At 44.8% G+C, this 18,013-nt stretch overlaps 1 protein-coding gene and 1 non-coding gene across 2 annotated transcripts in view; one reads left to right on the plus strand and one right to left on the minus strand.

Moving 5' to 3' along the window:
- LOC124719628 (voltage-gated potassium channel subunit beta-2) overlaps positions 1-18,013 on the minus strand; it is a 1,342,624-nt gene that overhangs the window by 644,477 nt on the left and 680,134 nt on the right. The gene's annotated exons all lie outside the window — the stretch shown is intronic.
- On the plus strand, positions 266-340 carry Trnat-ugu. Its single transcript has one exon. It is a non-coding gene; the product is annotated as a tRNA-Thr (tRNA).

The raw sequence follows: 18,013 nt of genomic DNA on the forward strand, positions 1-18,013 counted from the left end.
GCGTCTGCAGGGACTTATCCCTTGCACGCTCCCCGCGGTGGCTCAGATGGATAGAGGAGATCCCGGCCATTGACCTTCTTGTGCGAACGCACACGCTATGCCCGATTCGTACGGGACGTCGTAGATCAATCTGCCACGAGTAATGAGTATGATGGGCAAGCATCTATTAGGCGCACTACGAATATAGTGGTGTGGACATGTTGGGAATGTGGATCTCACGCGGAGTGTGCACGGGATAAGTCCCTGCAGACGCACTATCCTCTGTGCCCGCGGTGGCTCAGATGGATAGAGCGTCTGCCATGTAAGCAGGAGATCCCGGGTTCGAGTCCCGGTTGGGGCACACATTTTGAACATGTCCCCAATGAAGTGCATCAACGCCTGTTTGCAGCTAGGGTGTCCATTTAATTATCATTTGAAGCTCTCTTTGCTTTCGCAGTAGTTTCCTAACTTTGTTGTTGAACCACGGTGGGTTTTTCCCGTCCCTCACAGCTTTACTCGGCATGTACCTGTCTAAAACGCATTTTACGTTTGCCTTGAACTTTTTCCATAAACACTCAACATTGTCAGTGTCGGAACATAAATTTTCGTTTTGACTGTTAGGTAGTCTGAAATCTGCCTTCTATTACTCTTACTAAACAGATAAACCTTCCTCCCTTTTTTTATATTCCTTCTAACTTCCATATTCAGGGATGCTGCAACGGCCTTATAATCACTGATTCCGTGTTCTGCACTTACAGAGTCGAAAAGTTCGGGTCTGTTTGTTATCAGTAGGTCCAAGGTGTTATCTCCACGAGTCGGTTCTCTGTTTAATTGCTCGAGGTAATTTACGGATGTGCACTCAGTATAATGTCACTCGATGCTCTGTCCCTACCACCTGTCCTTTGTTCTGACATTGCGCTTGAGAACGGAGGCAGCGGAAGACGGGTAACAGAAATACGAGGGGCGTTTGAAAAGTCCGTGCAAAGTCCGAGAGATGGCGCCACCGGCGCGTATCGAAGTTTCGTTTAGTTAGCAGCATCTTTGGATAGAACGCACATAAAGCTTCAGCCATATTGGTCTATTTCTTTGTGTTTGGCATTCGTGTGAATCAAGGAAGAAAAAGAATTTTGTGCGGTGATTAAACATTACTTTATGAAAGACAAAACACCTCAGGAGACTAAAGAGAAGGTTGATAAACATTATGGTGACTCTGCACCTTCGATTAGAACAGTTTATAAGTGGTGTCAAAATTTTCGGAGTGGCCATATGGGCACAAGTGATGCTGAACGTTCTGGACGCCCTGTGGAGGTTACGACTCCAGAAATCATTGATGAAATCCACGAGATGGTGATGAATGACTGAAGAGTTAAGGTGCGTGAGATTGCTAGTGCTGTGGGCATCTCGAATGAACACGTACATAATGTTTGCATAAACATTTGGACATGAGAAAGCTATCCACCTTGAAAGGATACGGATCCTGTACACCTCCCGTAAACTTGATCCTCCTCACCCGCTCGTATCCCCGATCCTCTCCCGTCCCCGCCCGCTGCCGCACCTGTATTCCCACGTCCCGCCCGGTCTCCATCTCTCCACCCTCCTTACCCTCTCCCAAAGTGGCTTCCGCCAGCTCCCTCTCCCTGATGTTGTCCTCGTCCCCTCCATCTACCGCTACTATCAACTTTGACCCTGCCCCGCCCCCCACTTCCGGTGTCCTTTCCTTTTGGCACCCTCCCTCCCTTCTCTTCTCTTCCCTTCTTTTTCCTTTTCCCCGTCCCCTCCCTCCCCCCTCTACCCCCGGGCTTCCTCTCCCCCTTCCTCCCTCCCCCCTCTCCCCCCCCATGGCATCACTTCTCTCCCCTCTCGCTCTCCCACTCCCCTTCCTCCTCCTCCTCCTCTCTTGGCAGTGCCCTGGACTCGCATACGCATAGTGGACTTTCGCGCGCCGGAGGTCATCGCCTTCTGTGTCTCGTGTGTGTGACGTCGTTTAGTGTTTTTTGGTGTCCGCCGTCCCACTACTACATTCACTTGTGCCGTCGGATTCATCAGTGTTCTGTGCGCCGTGCCAACGTGTTTTCAGTGTTGTTATCGCCACGTGTGAACGACTACGTGTTTTTTGTGTCTCTGTGACCTCTCTCTTTTGCCCGTCACTTTGTTCACTATCATTCTCCGTTCTTATACTATTGTAAATGCTATGGCTGAAGAGCGGCGTAGTGTGCCGCTGCCAGCCTACCTGATTTGTACAGGTTTTACAATAACCATAAAGTAAAAAAAAAAAAAAAAAAAAAAAAGCTATCCGCAAGATGGGTTCTGCGATTGCTCACGCTTGACCAAAAACGGAATCGTGTGGAGTGTTGCAAGGATGGTTTGCAGCTGTTCAGGAAGAATCCGCAGGACTTTAAGTGTCGTTTCGTCACTGTGGATGAAACATGGATACATTACTATACTCCTGAGGCCAAATAACAATCTAAACAATGGGTTACCAAGGGAGAATCTTTCCTTCAGCCGGAAAGTTTTTGGGGACTGTCTTTTGGGATTTGCAAGAGATAATCCTCATCGACTACCTGGAAAAGGGTAAAACTGTTACAGGTGCATATTATTCATCGTTATTGGACCGTCTGAAAACCGAGCTGCAAGAAAAACGTCGGCGATTGGATCGCAAAATTTCCATCACGACAATGCACCAGCACACACCTCAGCAGTTGTGGTTGCAAAATTAATGGAAGTAGGATTCCAACTCATTTCACATCCCCCCCTATTCTCCAGACTTGGCTCCCTCGGACGACTATTTGTTCCCCAATTTGAAGAAATGGCTGCTGGGCCAAATATTTTATTCAAACGATGTGATTGCAGCAACTAATAGGTATTTCGCAGACTTGGATAATTCCTATTATTCGGAAGGGATGAACAAATTAGAACAGCGTCGGACGAAGTGTGTAAGTCTAAAAGGAGACTATGTCGAAAAATAAAAAAGGTTTACCCCAAACACGTAGGTAGTTTTTATTTTTGCACGGGCTTTTCAAACGCCCCTCATACTAGATGCATGGTGCGTGTGTCAGATTAGCATTCTTTCTTCGCCAGGTGCCGCTGCTACCACCTGGACGGGTTTATATCGATAGTAGGTCGGTGGTCATATTGTTCTCGCTGATCAGTGTATACGAAGAAGATGGAAACAAAAGAAATGTCCAAGAGTTGCACAGAAATTCGTTGATAACATTGCTGCTCTCACTGAAAGCGAAAAAGAATTACAAAAGCTGTTGAATGGAATCGACAGTCTAGTGAGTACACACTATGGACAGAGAGTAAAGCAAAGAAAGATCAAAGAAAGGAGCAGTAGCAGGAAAGAGATTAGCGATGCACTTCACATCAAAATTGGGGACCATGAAGTAGATGAAGGTAAGGAATTCTGCTACAATGGAAGCAAAATAACACACCATGTACGAAAGAACAGAGACTCAAGCAGCAGACTAGCTTAGGCAAAGAGGGCATTCCTGACCAAAATAAGTCTATTGCACTGCCTGAGAAAAGCGTGAAGCACCAAGAAGGAAGGAAATAGCGAAATGAAACTGATCCATGATCTATCGGAGCTGGAACTGGAACAGCGGAAAGTTCCACGGGACTGGAAGAAGGCCCAGATCATAGCAATCTATAAAAAGGGTAAAAAATCGGATGCACATAATTACCGGCCAATTTCACTGACACCGATTTGTTGTAGAATCGTGGAACATATTTTGTGTTCAGACATAATGACCTTTCTAGACTCTGAGAAGCTGATCTGCAGAAACCAGCACTGTTTCAGGAAACAGCGGTCGTGCGAGGCACAGCTGTCCCTCTTTGTGCGTGATATACAACAGGCTCTAGATACCGGCTCCCTGGTTGATGCCATATTTCTTGACTTTCCAAAGGCCTTCGACTCAGTTCCGCAGTGTCGCTTGCTACAAAAAGTGCGCTCTTATGGTCTATCCGGTGACATATACGGTTGGATAGAAAGTTTCCTAACAGTTTTCTGCATGGGGTGACTTCAACAGAAACAAGCGTAATTTCTGGTGTGCCCCAGGGCATCGTAATAGGTCCGCTGCTTTTTATGATTTACATAAACGATCTGGTTGATGGTGTTAACAGCGGCATTAGACTGTTTGCCGATTGTAGTGTCGGCAGACTTCCCAACACTACGTACACTAATTGAAAGAGGCGGCCAAGATGCACGCGCTAACTCACGCAGGCGGGCGTTAGGTCTGAAACAGGACACGTAATGAATGCTATAAAGAAAAGTACGTAGCTGCTGGAATACTTAACTTTAATCCATCATTTGTATACAGCGTTCTTGATGATACAAGTGAGACTCTCTCTAGATAAATGCAATATAATGCTAATGGCGCCTTGCTGGGTCATAGCCATGGATTTAGCTGAAGGCTATTCTAACTGTCTCTCGGCAAATGAGAGAAAAGCTTCGTCAGTGTAGTCGCTAGCAAAGTCGTCCGTACAACTGGGCGAGTGCTAGTCTGTCTCTCTAGACCTGCCTTGTGGTGGCGCTCGGTCTGCGATCACTGACAGTGGCGACACGCGGGTCAGACATGTACTAGTGGAAAGCGGCCGATTTAAAGGCTACCACCTAGCAAGTGTGGTGTCTGGCGGTGACACCACACCGATGATGCTGTACTCTACAGGAAAGTAGTATCACACGAAAGTTGTGAACAAATCAATGAGGATTTGCAGAAAATAATGTGTAATTTCTGGCAGTTACCTCTGAATATTAGTAAGTGTAACCTACTGCGTATAACAAGGCGAAAATCCCCATTACTTACTAAATAAATGCCCAGTCTTTGGAAGCGGTAACGTCCGTCAAGTATCTGGGTGTGACTATTCGAAATGATCTCAAATGGAATGATCAGATTACACAAGTAACGGGTAAGGCGAACTCTACATTGCGGTCTAATGGTAGAGTCCTGAAGCGATGCAGTCCTTCAACAAACGAAATTTTTTACAATACTTTAGTTGGTCCAGTATTGTTCGTCTGTACGCGACCCTTATGTGTTGGCTCTGATTCAAGAGATTGAGAAAGAAGAGCGGCAAGATTCGTGACTGATACATTTAGCCATCGCGAGAGCGTTACAAATCTCATAGAAAGTTTGAGGTGGCACACATTTGCTGGCGCGCTAAATAGAAGTGGCTGCTCACTAAATTACGAAATCCGATCTTCGCCGAGGATTTAGAGCATATATTATTACCACCAACTTACAAATTGCGCAAAGACCACCATTCAAAGATAAGGGAAATTAAAGCTCGCACTGAGGCGTTCAGACAGTCGTTTTTCCCTCGCGCGATCCGCGAGTGGAACAGAGGGGGAGAAATGTGACTTTGGCGCGAATTGTGCCCTCCGCCACACACCGCTTGGTGGCTAGTGCAGTATATATGTAGAGGGTATTTGATGTTAGTTTAGTGGTTAAAAATCGATTCAGATTTACAAAGGACTCGGCAGTATGAGCCCATGACTTTGAACCCATCTAGCCTTGGTCCGTGCACTGATCTGCGACTAGATTCACGACTTCCTAACAAACAGAACTCAACACCTCGCTCTTACCGGAACAAAATCGACAGATGAAAAGGTAATTTCCGGAGTACCCGAAGGAAGTGAGGAAGGAGCGCTTCTGTTTATCATGTACATAAATGAACAAGCGGAAAGCGTCGGAGGTTCTTCAAGACTGTTCGCAGATGATGCGTTTCTCTACAAGAAAGTAGCAACACCAGAACACACTATCGATCTGCATAGAATTGATGATCGGTGCAGGCCCTGGCAGTTGAACTTGAACGTAAATAACTGTAAAATATTGTCCATATGAAGGAGAGGAAATCCCTTACTGTACGGCTACACTTGTTGTTGTTGTGGTCTTCAGTGCAGAGACTGGTTTGATGCAGCTCTCCGTGCTACTCTACCCTTTGCAAGCTTCTTCATCTCCCAGTACCTACTGCAGCCTACATCCTTCTGAATCTGCTTAGTGTATTCATCTCTTGGTCCCTCTCTACGATTTTTACCCTCCACGCGGCTTTCCAGTACCAAATTGGTGATCCCTTGATGCCTCAGAAAATGTCCTACCAACCGATCCCTTCTTCTAGACAAGTTGTGCCACAAACCTCTTCTTCCCAATCATATTCAGTACCTCCTCGTTAGTTATGTGATCTACCCATCTAATCTTCAGCATTCTTCTGTAGCACCACATTTCGAAAGCTTCTATTCTCTTCTTATCTAAACTATTTATCGTCCACGTTTCACATCCATACATGGCTACACTCCATACAAATACTTCCAGAAACGACTTCCTGACACTTAAATCTATACTCGACGTTAACAAATTTCTCTTCTACAGAAACGCATTCCTTGTCATTGCCAGTCTTCATTTTATATCCTCTCTACTTCTACCATCATCAGTTATTTTGCTCCCCAAACAGCGAAACTGCTTTACTACTTTAAGTGTCTCATTTCCTAATGTAATCCCCTCAGCATCACCCGCCTTAATTCGACTACATTCCATTATCCTCGTTTTACTTTTGTTGATGTTCATGTTATATCCTCCCTTCAAGACACCATCCATTCCGTTCAACTGCTCTTCCAAGTCCTTTGCTGTCTCTGACAGAATTACAATGTCATCGGCGAACCTCAAAGTTTTTATTTCTTCTCCATGAACTTTAATATCTGCTCCGAATTTTTCTCTTCTTTCCTTTACCGCTTGCTCAATATACAGATTGAATAACATCGGGGATAGGCCACAACCCTGTCTCACTCCCTTCCCAACCACTGCTTCCCTTTCATGTCCCTCGACTCTTATAACTGCCGTCTGGTTTCTGTACAAATTGTAAATAGCCTTTCGCTCCCTGTATTTTACCCATGCCACCTTCAGAATTTGAAAGAGAGTATTACAGTCAACATTGTCAAAAGCTTTCTCTAGGTCTACAAATGCTAGAAACGTAGGTTTGCCTTTCCTTAATCTTTCTTCTAAGATAAGTCATAAGGTCAGTATTGCCTCACGTGTTCCAACATTTCTGCGGAATCCAAACTGATCTTCCCTGAGGTCGGCTTCTACTAGTTTTTCCATTGATCTGTAAAGAATCCGCGTTAGTATTTTGCAGCCGTGACTTATTAAACTGATACTTCGGTAATTTTCACATATGTCAACACCTGCTTTCTTTGGGATTGGAATTATTATATTCTTCTTGAAGTCTGAGGGTATTTCGCCTGTTTCATACATCTTGCTCACCAGATGGTAGAGACTGGCTCTCCCAAGGCTGTCAGTAGTTCTAACGGAATGTTGTCTCCTCCCGGAGCCTTGTTTCGACTCAGGTCTTTCAGTGCTTTGTCAAACTCTTCACGCAGTATCGTCTTTCCCATTTCATCTTCATCTACATCCTCTTCCATTTTCATAATATTGTCCTCAAGTACATCACCCTTGTATAGACCCTCTATATACTCCTTCCAGCTTTCTGTTTTCCCTTCTTTGCTTAGAACTGGGTTTCCATCTGAACTCTTGATATTCATACAAGTGGTTCTCTTTTCTCCAAAGGTCTCTTTAATTTTCCTGTGGGCAGTATCTATCTTACCCCTAGTGAGATAAGCCTCTACATCCTTGCATTTGTCTTCTAGCCATCCCTGATTAGCCATTTTGCACTTCCTGTCGATCTCATTTTTGAGACGTTTGTGTTCCTTTTTGCCTGCTTCATTTACTGCATTTTTATATTTGCTCCTTTCATCAATTAAATTCAATATTTCTTCCGTTACCCAAGGTTTTCTATTAGCCCTCGTCTTTTTACCCACTTGTTTGCTGTCTTCACTATTTCATCCCTCAAAGGTACCCATTCTTCTTCTACTGTATTTGTTTCCTCGCTTCCTGTCAATTGTTCCCTTATGCTCTCTCTGAAACTGTGTGCAACCTCTGGTTTAGTCAGTTTATCCAAGTCCCATCTCCTTAAATTCCCATATTTTTGCAGTTTCTTCACTTTTAATCTACAGTTCATAACCAATAGATTGTGGTCAGAGTCCACATCTGCCCCTGGAAATGTCTTACAATTTAAAACCTGGTTGCTAAATCTCTGTCTTACCATTATATAATCTATCTGAAACCTGTAAGTGTCTCCAGGCTTCTTCCATTATTCAACATTCTTTTATGATTCTTGAACCAAGTGTTAGCTATGATTAAATTATGCTCTGTGCAAAAGTGTACGAGGCCGCTTCCTATTTCATTCCTTAGCCCCACTCCATATTTACCTACTACGTTTCCTTCTCTTCCTTTTCCTACCATTGAATTCCAGTCACTCATGACTATCAAACTTTCATCTCCCTTCACTACCTGAATAATTTCTCTTACCTCATCATACATTTCATCAGTTTCTTGATCATCTGCAGAGCTAGTTGGCATATAAACTTGTACCAATGTAGAAAGCGTGGGCTTTGTGTCTATCTTCGTTTATTGTTGAAAATATTACTTACTTTTTTGGGTTCGTAGCCATTATTAACTGCAATACTTTTGATCAAATTTATTTCTGAATCAATATTTTCGTTGTTTAAGGGAATAGAAATAGCTCTATGGACAACTGAATGAATGGAAGCTTCTTTTTATGAAGCTGGGGCTATGTTGAAGTAAAAGGTACTGTTTGATCAGTGCAAGTTTCTTTAGGGAAGGTATTAATGGAAATTTTGTCATATACTATTGTCGGGGTAAGGTCTAAGCAGCGCGTAAGTGGCGGAATTCGTTCAGATGGCTCTGAGCACTATGGGATTTAACTACTTAAACCTAACTAACCTAAGGACATCACACACATCCATGCCCGAGGCAGGATTCGAACCTGCGGCCGGAATTCGTTTTCAAGCTCGCAGGTGAACGTAACTTTTTAATGAAACTCGTTGAAAATTTTGTATAGGTGATCAGTCCCACTTATTCGGTTCTCTATAAATAATGAAAATATCGCCAACATACCTAGAATATGAAATAACGCCTAAGGCAGCAGCTGATTGGTGATATAACTGTCTATTGAACTCGAAATAATTATATTTAACTACGATTTGAAGCAAACTCATGAAATCAGTAATTTGTTCGTCATAAATGACTTTTTTGAAGAACCGTAAATTTTTTTCTTCTTTGTCCAACGCTGTTTTTTTTAATGTCGAAAGAAATTAACATAGTGTCTTGATCACATTATAAGTCTTTCATTTTATTGACTGTTGGTGATAGAATAATTATTCCGGAAAACAAAAGATTTCTTCAATATTTCGAACAGAAACCTAGCTATTAATACTAATCGAAACGTGATATTAATTAACTGCCTTTTTGGTAAGGTTTAAGTAAAAATTTAGCATCGTTACCCGCGGTTTTGATTTATTTTTGCAAAACACAGAGAGTGGTACACCTGCCTAATATCGTGCAGGGCCCCAGCGAGCACGCAACACGACGTGGCATGGACTCGACTAATGTCTGAAGTAGTGCAGGAGGGAAGTGACGCCGTGAATCCTTCAGCGCTGTCCATAAATCCATAAGACTACGACGGGGTGGAATCTCTTCTGAAACAGAACATTGCAAAGCATCCTAGATATGCTGAGTAATGTTCATGTCAAGGGAGTTTGGTGGCCAGCGGAAGTGTTCCTGGAGCCACTAGCTATTCTGGACGTGTGGGGTGTCGCATTGTCCTGCTGGAATTGCCCTAGTCAGTCGGAATGCACAATGGACTTGCATGAATGCAGCTGATAAGACAGGATGCTTACGTACGTGTCACCTGTCAGAGTCGTATCAGGGATCCTATATCACTCCAACTGCACACGCCCCATCATTACAGAGCCTCCACCAGCTTGAACAGTTCCCTGCTGACATTCTGGGTCCACGGATTCATGAGGTTGTCTCCATACCCAAACACGTCCATCCGCTCGATAAAATTTGAAACGAGACTCGTCCGACTAGACATGTTTCCTGTTATCAACAGCTCATTGTCGGTTTCGACGGGCCCGGAGAGGCGTAAAGCTTCGTGTCGTGCAGTCAACAAGGCTACACGAGTGGGCCTTCGGCTGCGAAAGCCCATATCGATAATGTTTCGTTGAATGCTACGCACGCTGACTCTTGTTGATGGAGCAGCATTGAAATCTGAAGCAATTTGCGGAAGGGTTGCATTTCGCTCAAACTGAACAATTGTCTTCAGTCGTTGTTGGTCCCGTTCTTGCAGGGTCTTTTACCGGCCGCAGCGATGTCGGAGGTTTGATGTTTTAACGATTTCCTGATATTCACGGTCCACTCGTGAAATGGCTGTACGGGAAAATCCCCACTTCATCGTTACCTCGGCGATGCTGTGTCGCATCGCTCGAGTGCCGACTGTAACACCACGTTCAAACTCACTTAAATCTTGATATCCTGCCATTGTAACAGCAGTAACCGATCCAACAACTGCGCCAGACACTTGCTGTCTTATATAGGAGTTGGCGACCGCAGCGCCGTATTCTCCCTGTTTACAAAAATGGCTCTGAGCACTATGGGACAACATCTGAGGTCATCAGTCCCCTAGAACTTAGAACTACTCAAACCTAACTAACCTAAGGACATCACACACATCCATGCCCGAGGTGGGATTCGAACCTGCGACCGTGGCGGTCGCGCGGTTCCAGACTGAAGCGCCTAGAACCGCTCGGTCACAACGGCCGGCGCCTGTTTACATATCCCTCTACAGGGTGTTACAAAAAGGTACGGCCAAACGTTCAGGAAACGTTCATCACACACAAAGAAAGAAAATATGTTATGTGGACATGTGTCCGGAAACGCTTAATTTCCATGTTAGAGCTCATTTTATTACTTTTCAAATCACATTAATCCTGGAATGGAAACACACAACAACAGAACGTACCAGCGTGACTTCAAACACTTTGTTACAGGAAACGTTCAAAATATCCTACGTTAGCGAGGATACATGAATCCACCCTTCGTCGCACGGAATCCCTATTGCGCTGATGCAGCCCTGGAGAATGGCGTATTGTATCACAGCCGTGCACAATACGAGCACGAAGAGTCTCTACATTTGGTACCGGAGTTGCGTAGACAAGAGCTTTCAAATGCCCCCATAAATGAAAGTCAAGAGGGTTGAGGTCAGGAGAGCGTGGAGGTCACGGAATTGGTCCGCCTCTACCAATCCGTCGGTCACCAAATCTGTTGTTGGGAAGCGTACGAACACTTCGACTGAAATGTGCAGGAGCTCCATCGTGCATGAACCACATGTTGTGTCGTACTTGTAAAGGCACATGTTCTAGCAGCACAGGTAGAGTATCCCGTATGAAATCATGATAACGTGCTCCATTGAGCGTAAGTGGAAGAACATGGGGCCCAATCGAGACATCACCAACAATGCCTGCCCAAACGTTCACAGAAAATCTGTGTTGATGACGTGATTGCACAATTGCGTACGGATTCTCGTCAGCCCACACATCTGGATTGTGAAAATTTACAATTTGATCACGTCGGAATGAAGCCACATCCGTAAAGAGAACATTTGCACTGAAATGGGGATTGACACATTGTCGGATGAACCATTCGCAGAAGTGTACCCGTGGACGCCAATCAGCTGCTGATAGTGGCTGCACACGCTGTACACGGTACGGAAACAACTGGTTCTCCTGTAGCACTCTCCATACATTGACGTGGTCAACGTTACATTGTACAGCAGCAACTTCTCTGACGCTGACATTAGGGTTATCGTCAACTGCACGAAGAATTGCCTCGTCCGTTGCAGGTGTCCTCGTCGTTCTATGTCTTCCCCAGTCGCGAGTCATAGGCTGGAATGTTCCGTGCTCCCTAAGACGCCGATCAATTGCTTCTAACGTCTTCCTGTCGGGACATCTTCGTTCTGGAAATCTGTCTCAATACAAACGTACCGCGCCTCGGCTATTGCCCCGTGCTAATCCGTACATCAAATGGGCATCTGCCAACTCCGCATTTGTAAACATTGCACCGACTGCAAAACCCCGTTCGTGATGAACACTAACCTGTTGATGCTACGTACTGATGTGCTTGATGCTAGTACTGTAGAGCAATGAGTCGCATGTCAACACAAGCACCGAAGTCAACATTACCTTCCTTCAATTGGGCCAACTGGCGGTGAATCGAGGAAGTACAGTACATACCGACGAAACTAAAATGAGCTCTAACATGGAAATTAAGCGTTTCCGGACACATGTCCACATAACATCTTTTCTTTATTTGTGTGTGACGAATGTTTCATGAAAGTTTGGCCGTACATTTTTGTAACACCCTGTATTTGAATATGCATGCCTGTATCAGTGTCTTTGGTGTTTCAGTGTGTAATTATAATGATACTGAGATCTGAGAATGTAGCCACATTGCTACATAGTTATAAAACAGTATTGGGGTCATTCATTGCTAGTCCCAACGTTTCAGTCCTCCGTTCTTTCTGCCACGACAGATACCCGGCGCTAAATTTCCGCAATGTGCGCACCCCCGCGTGTCCACCCATCCGCCATTCGCTAATGAAGCATCCGTCTCCCAGTGGACGATGCCGTAACGCTTTGGCCTTTTCGCCGCAGTGGGCGTGGTCGCTACTGCGGAAGTTACTGCCGACAAACAACAGGATGACAGCGAGGGGAATGCCACAGTCAGTTACACGGCAATCTACATCTAAATCTACATCCATACTCCGCAAGCCACCTGTTGGTGCGTGGCGGAGGGTACCTTGAGTACCTCTATCGGTTCTCCCTTCTATTCCAGTCTCGTATTGTTCGTGGAAAGAAAGATTGTCGGTATGCCTATGTGCGGGCTCAAATCTCTCTGATTTTATCCTCATGGTCTCTTCGCGAGATATACGTACCTGGGTGAAGGTATGTTCTCGAAACTTCAACAAAAGCCCGTAGTGAGCTACTGAGCGTCTCTCCTGCAGAGTCTTACACTGGAGTTTATCTATCATCTCCGTAACGCTTTCGCGATTACTAAATGATCCTGTAACGAAGGGCGCTGCTCTCCTTTGGATCTTATCTATCTCTTCTATCAACCCTATCTGGTATGGATCCCACAATGCTGAGCAGTATTCAAGCAGTGTACTGTAACCTACTTCCTTCCTTGTCGGATTGCATTTCCTTAGGATTCTTCCAATGAATCTCAGTCTGGCATCTGCTTTACCGACGATCAACTGTATATGATCATTACATTTTAAAGCACTCCTAATGCCTACTCCCAGATAATTTATGGAATTCACTGTTTCCAGTTGCTGACCTGCTGTATTGTAGCTAAATGATAAGGGATCTTTCTTTCTATGTATTCGTAGCACATTACACTTGTCTACATTGAGATTCAATTGCCATTCCGTGCACCATGCGTCAATTCGTTGCAGATCCTCCTGCATTTCAGTACAATGTTCCATTGTTACAACCTCTCGATATACTACAGCATCATCCGCAAAAAGCCTCAGTGAACTTCCGATGTCATCCACAAGGTCATTTATGTATATTGTGAATAGCAACGGTCCTACGACACTCCCCTGCGACACACCTGAAATCACTCTTACTTCGGGAGACTTCTCTCCATTGAGAATGACATGCTGCGTTCTGTTATCTAGCAACTCTTCAATCCAATCACACAATTGGTCTGATAGTCCATATGCTCTTACTTTGTTCATTAAACGACTGTGGGGAACTGTATCGAAGTCAAGAAACACGGCATCTACCTGTGAACCCGTGTCTATGGCCCTCGGAGTCTCGTGGACGAGTAGTGCGAGCTGGGTTTCACACGACCGTCTTTTTCGAAACCCATGCTGATTCCTACAGAGTAGATTTCTAGTCTCCAGAAAAGTCATTATACTAGAACATAATACGTGCTCCAAAATTCTACAACTGATCGACGTTAGAGATAAAGGTCTATAGTTCTGCACATCTGTTCGAAGTCCCTTCTTGAAAACGGGGATGACGTGTGCAACCAGTGCTAGACACGCGCAAAGTCCATGTACAGCATGGAAACTCCACAAGGCCTCATGATCACACGTAATCGCTGTCAAAATCTGTACCAAATTTGTGAGTACTTCAGTTCTGCTCTTCACTGTGACTCACTGCAGTTCCTGTGAGCACAGGTACCCTGGTCAGCCAGAACATTGTATCCACTGCCCGTCTCAAACCTGAACACCACGTGCTGGCGTTGCGGTCATACAAAATTAATTGACCATATAAAATTAATCGTCGGTAAAGCAGATGCCAGACTGAGATTCATTGGAAGAATCGTAAGGATATGGGGTCCGAAAGCAAAGGAAGTAGGTTACAGTACACTTGTTCGCCCACTGCTCGAATACTGCTCACCAGTGTGGGATCCGTACCAGATAGGGTTGATAGAGAAGATCCAATGGAGAGCGCCGGATTAGCCGAGCTGTCTCAGGCGCAGCAGTCATGGACTGTGCGGCTGGTCCCGGCGGAAGTTCGAGTCCTCCCTCGGGCATGGGTGTGTGTGTTTGTCCTTTGGATAATTTAGGTTAAGTGGTGTGTAAGATTAGGGACTGATGACCTTACCAGTTAAGTCCCATAAGATTTCACACACATTTGAATAATCCAATTTAAAGCAGCGCGCTTTGTTAAAAAAAAAAAAAAAAAGTAAATTTCAAATGGCTCTGAGCACTATGGGACTTAACATCTGAGGTCATCAGTCCCCTAGAACTCAGAACTACTTAAATCTAACTAATCTAAGGACATCACACACATCCATGCCTGAGGCAGGATTCGAACCTGCGACCGTAGCAGTCGCTCGATTGCGGACTGAGCGCCTAGAACCGCTCGGCCACCGTTGCCGGCTACTGAGGAGTCAAGCAGTATATTGCTCCCTCCTACATTAATCTCGCGGAGAGACCATGAGGATAAAAGCAGAGAGACTAGGCCCCACACAAAGGCATACCGACAATCTTTCTTTCCTCGAACAATACGAGACTGGAATAGAAGGGAGAACCGATATAGGTACTTAAGGTACCCTCTGCCAAACACCGTCAGGTGGCTTGCGGAGTATGGATGTAGATGTAGATGTAGATGCGGTAAGAAGTATGTGTAAAGAGGAGAGAGACGAATGGCGAGTCAGTCTAGCAATGACACGGCCCACAAACAGGAAGGTCCACCGACATGCGTGGCAGTGACAAAGAGCAAGTGCCTATCTATCTTCTGGCGCCTACGACCGAGCGTCTCGCAAACAGCGACGCTGGTCGACTGTCGGCTGGCTGCTCCCTGAGCATCTGTGGAGACCAGCCAGACCACGAGTAGTGTCTGTGCTGGTAGATGCACACACGGCGGGGCACGTGCGGGGAGAGCGGTAGTAGTTGGGGTTACAGGCAGCTGCTGGAGGGGAAATGCCGTCCGCTGGAGGGGAAGTGACATTCTGAACTGAAGCTTATAGTCACATTTTTTGTAAATATTAAGTGGGAGCCCTCCACGCCCACACTTTGATGGTGACCATTCAAAAAGGTCTACTGTCATATCTGCTATGCTCAGTATCTAACAAAAATTCCACCGAAAATGCCGTGATTTATTTATTTGTTAACCAGTTGCAACTTTCAAAGGAGCATCATGAGTGGCAACTTTCGAGCAAAACCTACAAGGGTCACTCCAAAAGAAATGCACACTATTTTTTTCTTAATCCATCTTTTATTCTACATGTTTGAAAGTTTTGCAGTGTGCAGATATATCCTTTAGGAACAATATTTTCATTTCTCCACATGATTTCCATCCCTCTCAACTGCTGTACACCATCTTGGAAACAGTGCCTCTATACCCCCACGGTAAAATTCTGGACCAACCTGTTAGAGCCACTGTTTGGCAGCGTGCACAAGGGAGTCATCATCTCCAAACCTTGTTCCACGGATAGTCTTTCAGTTTCCCAAAGAGACGATAGTCACATGGAGCCAGGTTCATAAGGCGGGTGTTTCAGTGTTGCCCATCCCAGTTTTGTGATCGCTTCCAAGGTTTTTTGATTGACATGTGGCCGTGCATTGTCGTGCAACAGCAAAACATCCTGCTTTTGCCTATGAGGTCGAACACGACTCAGTCGAGCTTGAAGTTTCTTCAGTGATGTCACATATGCATCAGAATTTATGGTGGTTCCACTCGGCACGATGTCCACAAGCAAGAGTTCTTTGGAATCCAAAGACACCGTAGCCGTAACTTTTGCATCAGAAGGTGTGGTTTTGAATTTTTTTCTTAGGTGAATTTGCATGATGCCACTACATTGACTGCCTCTTCGTCCCTGGTGAAAAACGATGGAGCCATGTTTCATCACCTGTCACAATTCTTCCAAGAAATTCATCTCCACCATTCTCGAACTGTTCCAAAAGTTCGCTGCATACCGTTTCTCTTGTTTGTTTGTGAGCCACTGTCAACATCCAGGGAACCCACCTGGCACAAACCTTTTTTAACGCGAACACTTTCAGTATTCTGCAAACACTTCCCTCCCCTATCCCAGCGTAGCGTGACAATTCGTTCACTGTGATGCGTCTGTCAGCAGTCGCCATTTCGTTAACTCTCTGCACATTGTCTGGAGTGTGTGCAGTACGAGGCCTGCCGCTGCGAGGACAATCCTCAATACTGCCGTGCCCGCTTTCGTCACGTAACCTGCTCGCCCACCGACTAACTGTACTGCGATCGACAGCAGCATCTCCGTACACCTTTTTCAACCTCTTGTGGGTGTTTCCCACTGTCTCGTTTTCACAGCACAGGAATTCTGTGACAGCACGTTGCTTCTGACGAACGTCAAGTGTAGCAGCCATCTTGAAGACGTGCTGAGACGACGCCACTCACGGGAACAGGTTGAACTAAGTTTGAAAACAAGCGGGAAGGATGGATCTACACACTGTAAAAGTTTCATACAGGCAGAATGAAAACTGTACTATTACAAAAATAGTGTGTATTTCTTTTGGAGTGACCCTCGTACATATTTCTTTAGTTCCCATGTTAAAATCTGCTTCTTTTGCCAAAACACAGCAGAGTTCATATAGTCTCACCTAACTAATACGTTGCACACATTTAACTCCGAGAAAATTCTCAAACAGTGCTTTATTAACTTTATTGAGGAAGAACTGTACGATTTGCTTAATGGAATGAACAGTCTAATGAGTACAGAATATGGATTGAGAGTAAATCGAAGGAAGACGAAAGCAATGAGAAGTAGCAGAAATGAGAACAGCGAGAAACTTAATGTCAGGACTAATGGTCACGAAGTAGATGAAGTTAGGAAATTCTGATACCTAGGCAGCAACGTAAGCAATGACGGACGGAGCAAGGAGGACATCAAAAGCAGACTAGCACTGGCAAAATGGGCATTCCTGGCCAAGAGAAGTCTACTGGTATCAAACTTAGGCCTTAGTTTGATGAAGAAATTTCTGAGTATGTACGCTTGGAGCATAGCAGTTTATGGTAGTGAAAGATGGACTGTGGGAAAACCGGAACAGAAGAGAATCAAAGCATTTGAAATGCGGTTCTACAGACGAATCTTGAAAATTAGGTGGACTGATAAGGTAAGGAAGGAGGAAGTTCTGTGCAGATTGGGAGAGGAAAGGAATATGTGGAAAAAACTGAAAAGGAGAAGGGACAGGATGATAGGACATCTGCTGAGGGAATGACTTCCATGGTACTAGAGGGAGCTGTAGAGGGCAAAAACTGTAGAGGAAGACAGAGATTGGAATACGTCAAGCAAATAATTGAGGACGTAGGTTGCAAGTGCTACTCTGAGATGAAGAGGTTAGCACAGGAAAAGAATTCTTGGTGGGTTGCATCAAACCAGCCAGAAGGCTGATGACCAAAACAAAAAGTTAGGAATTGAGGAAAAGTAAGGTCAGTGTCCTATGAAAAAGCACATCCTCGGTAGAAAATTAACGTATAATGTATTCATTTACATTGTTCCAAAACCGATAGTAATTCTCGTTTCACCAACTATCGATGGCCGTTCAAAATTACATTCTTTCATCGAAAAAGTCTGTATTTTGTAAAATGACGCAGCAAGTCATGAAGTTTTGGATAATGACCATATGGCAGAATACTCCCCTTTTT

This window comes from Schistocerca piceifrons, chromosome 11, assembly GCF_021461385.2.
Source record: "Schistocerca piceifrons isolate TAMUIC-IGC-003096 chromosome 11, iqSchPice1.1, whole genome shotgun sequence".
NCBI classification, from domain to species: Eukaryota; Metazoa; Arthropoda; class Insecta; order Orthoptera; family Acrididae; genus Schistocerca; species Schistocerca piceifrons.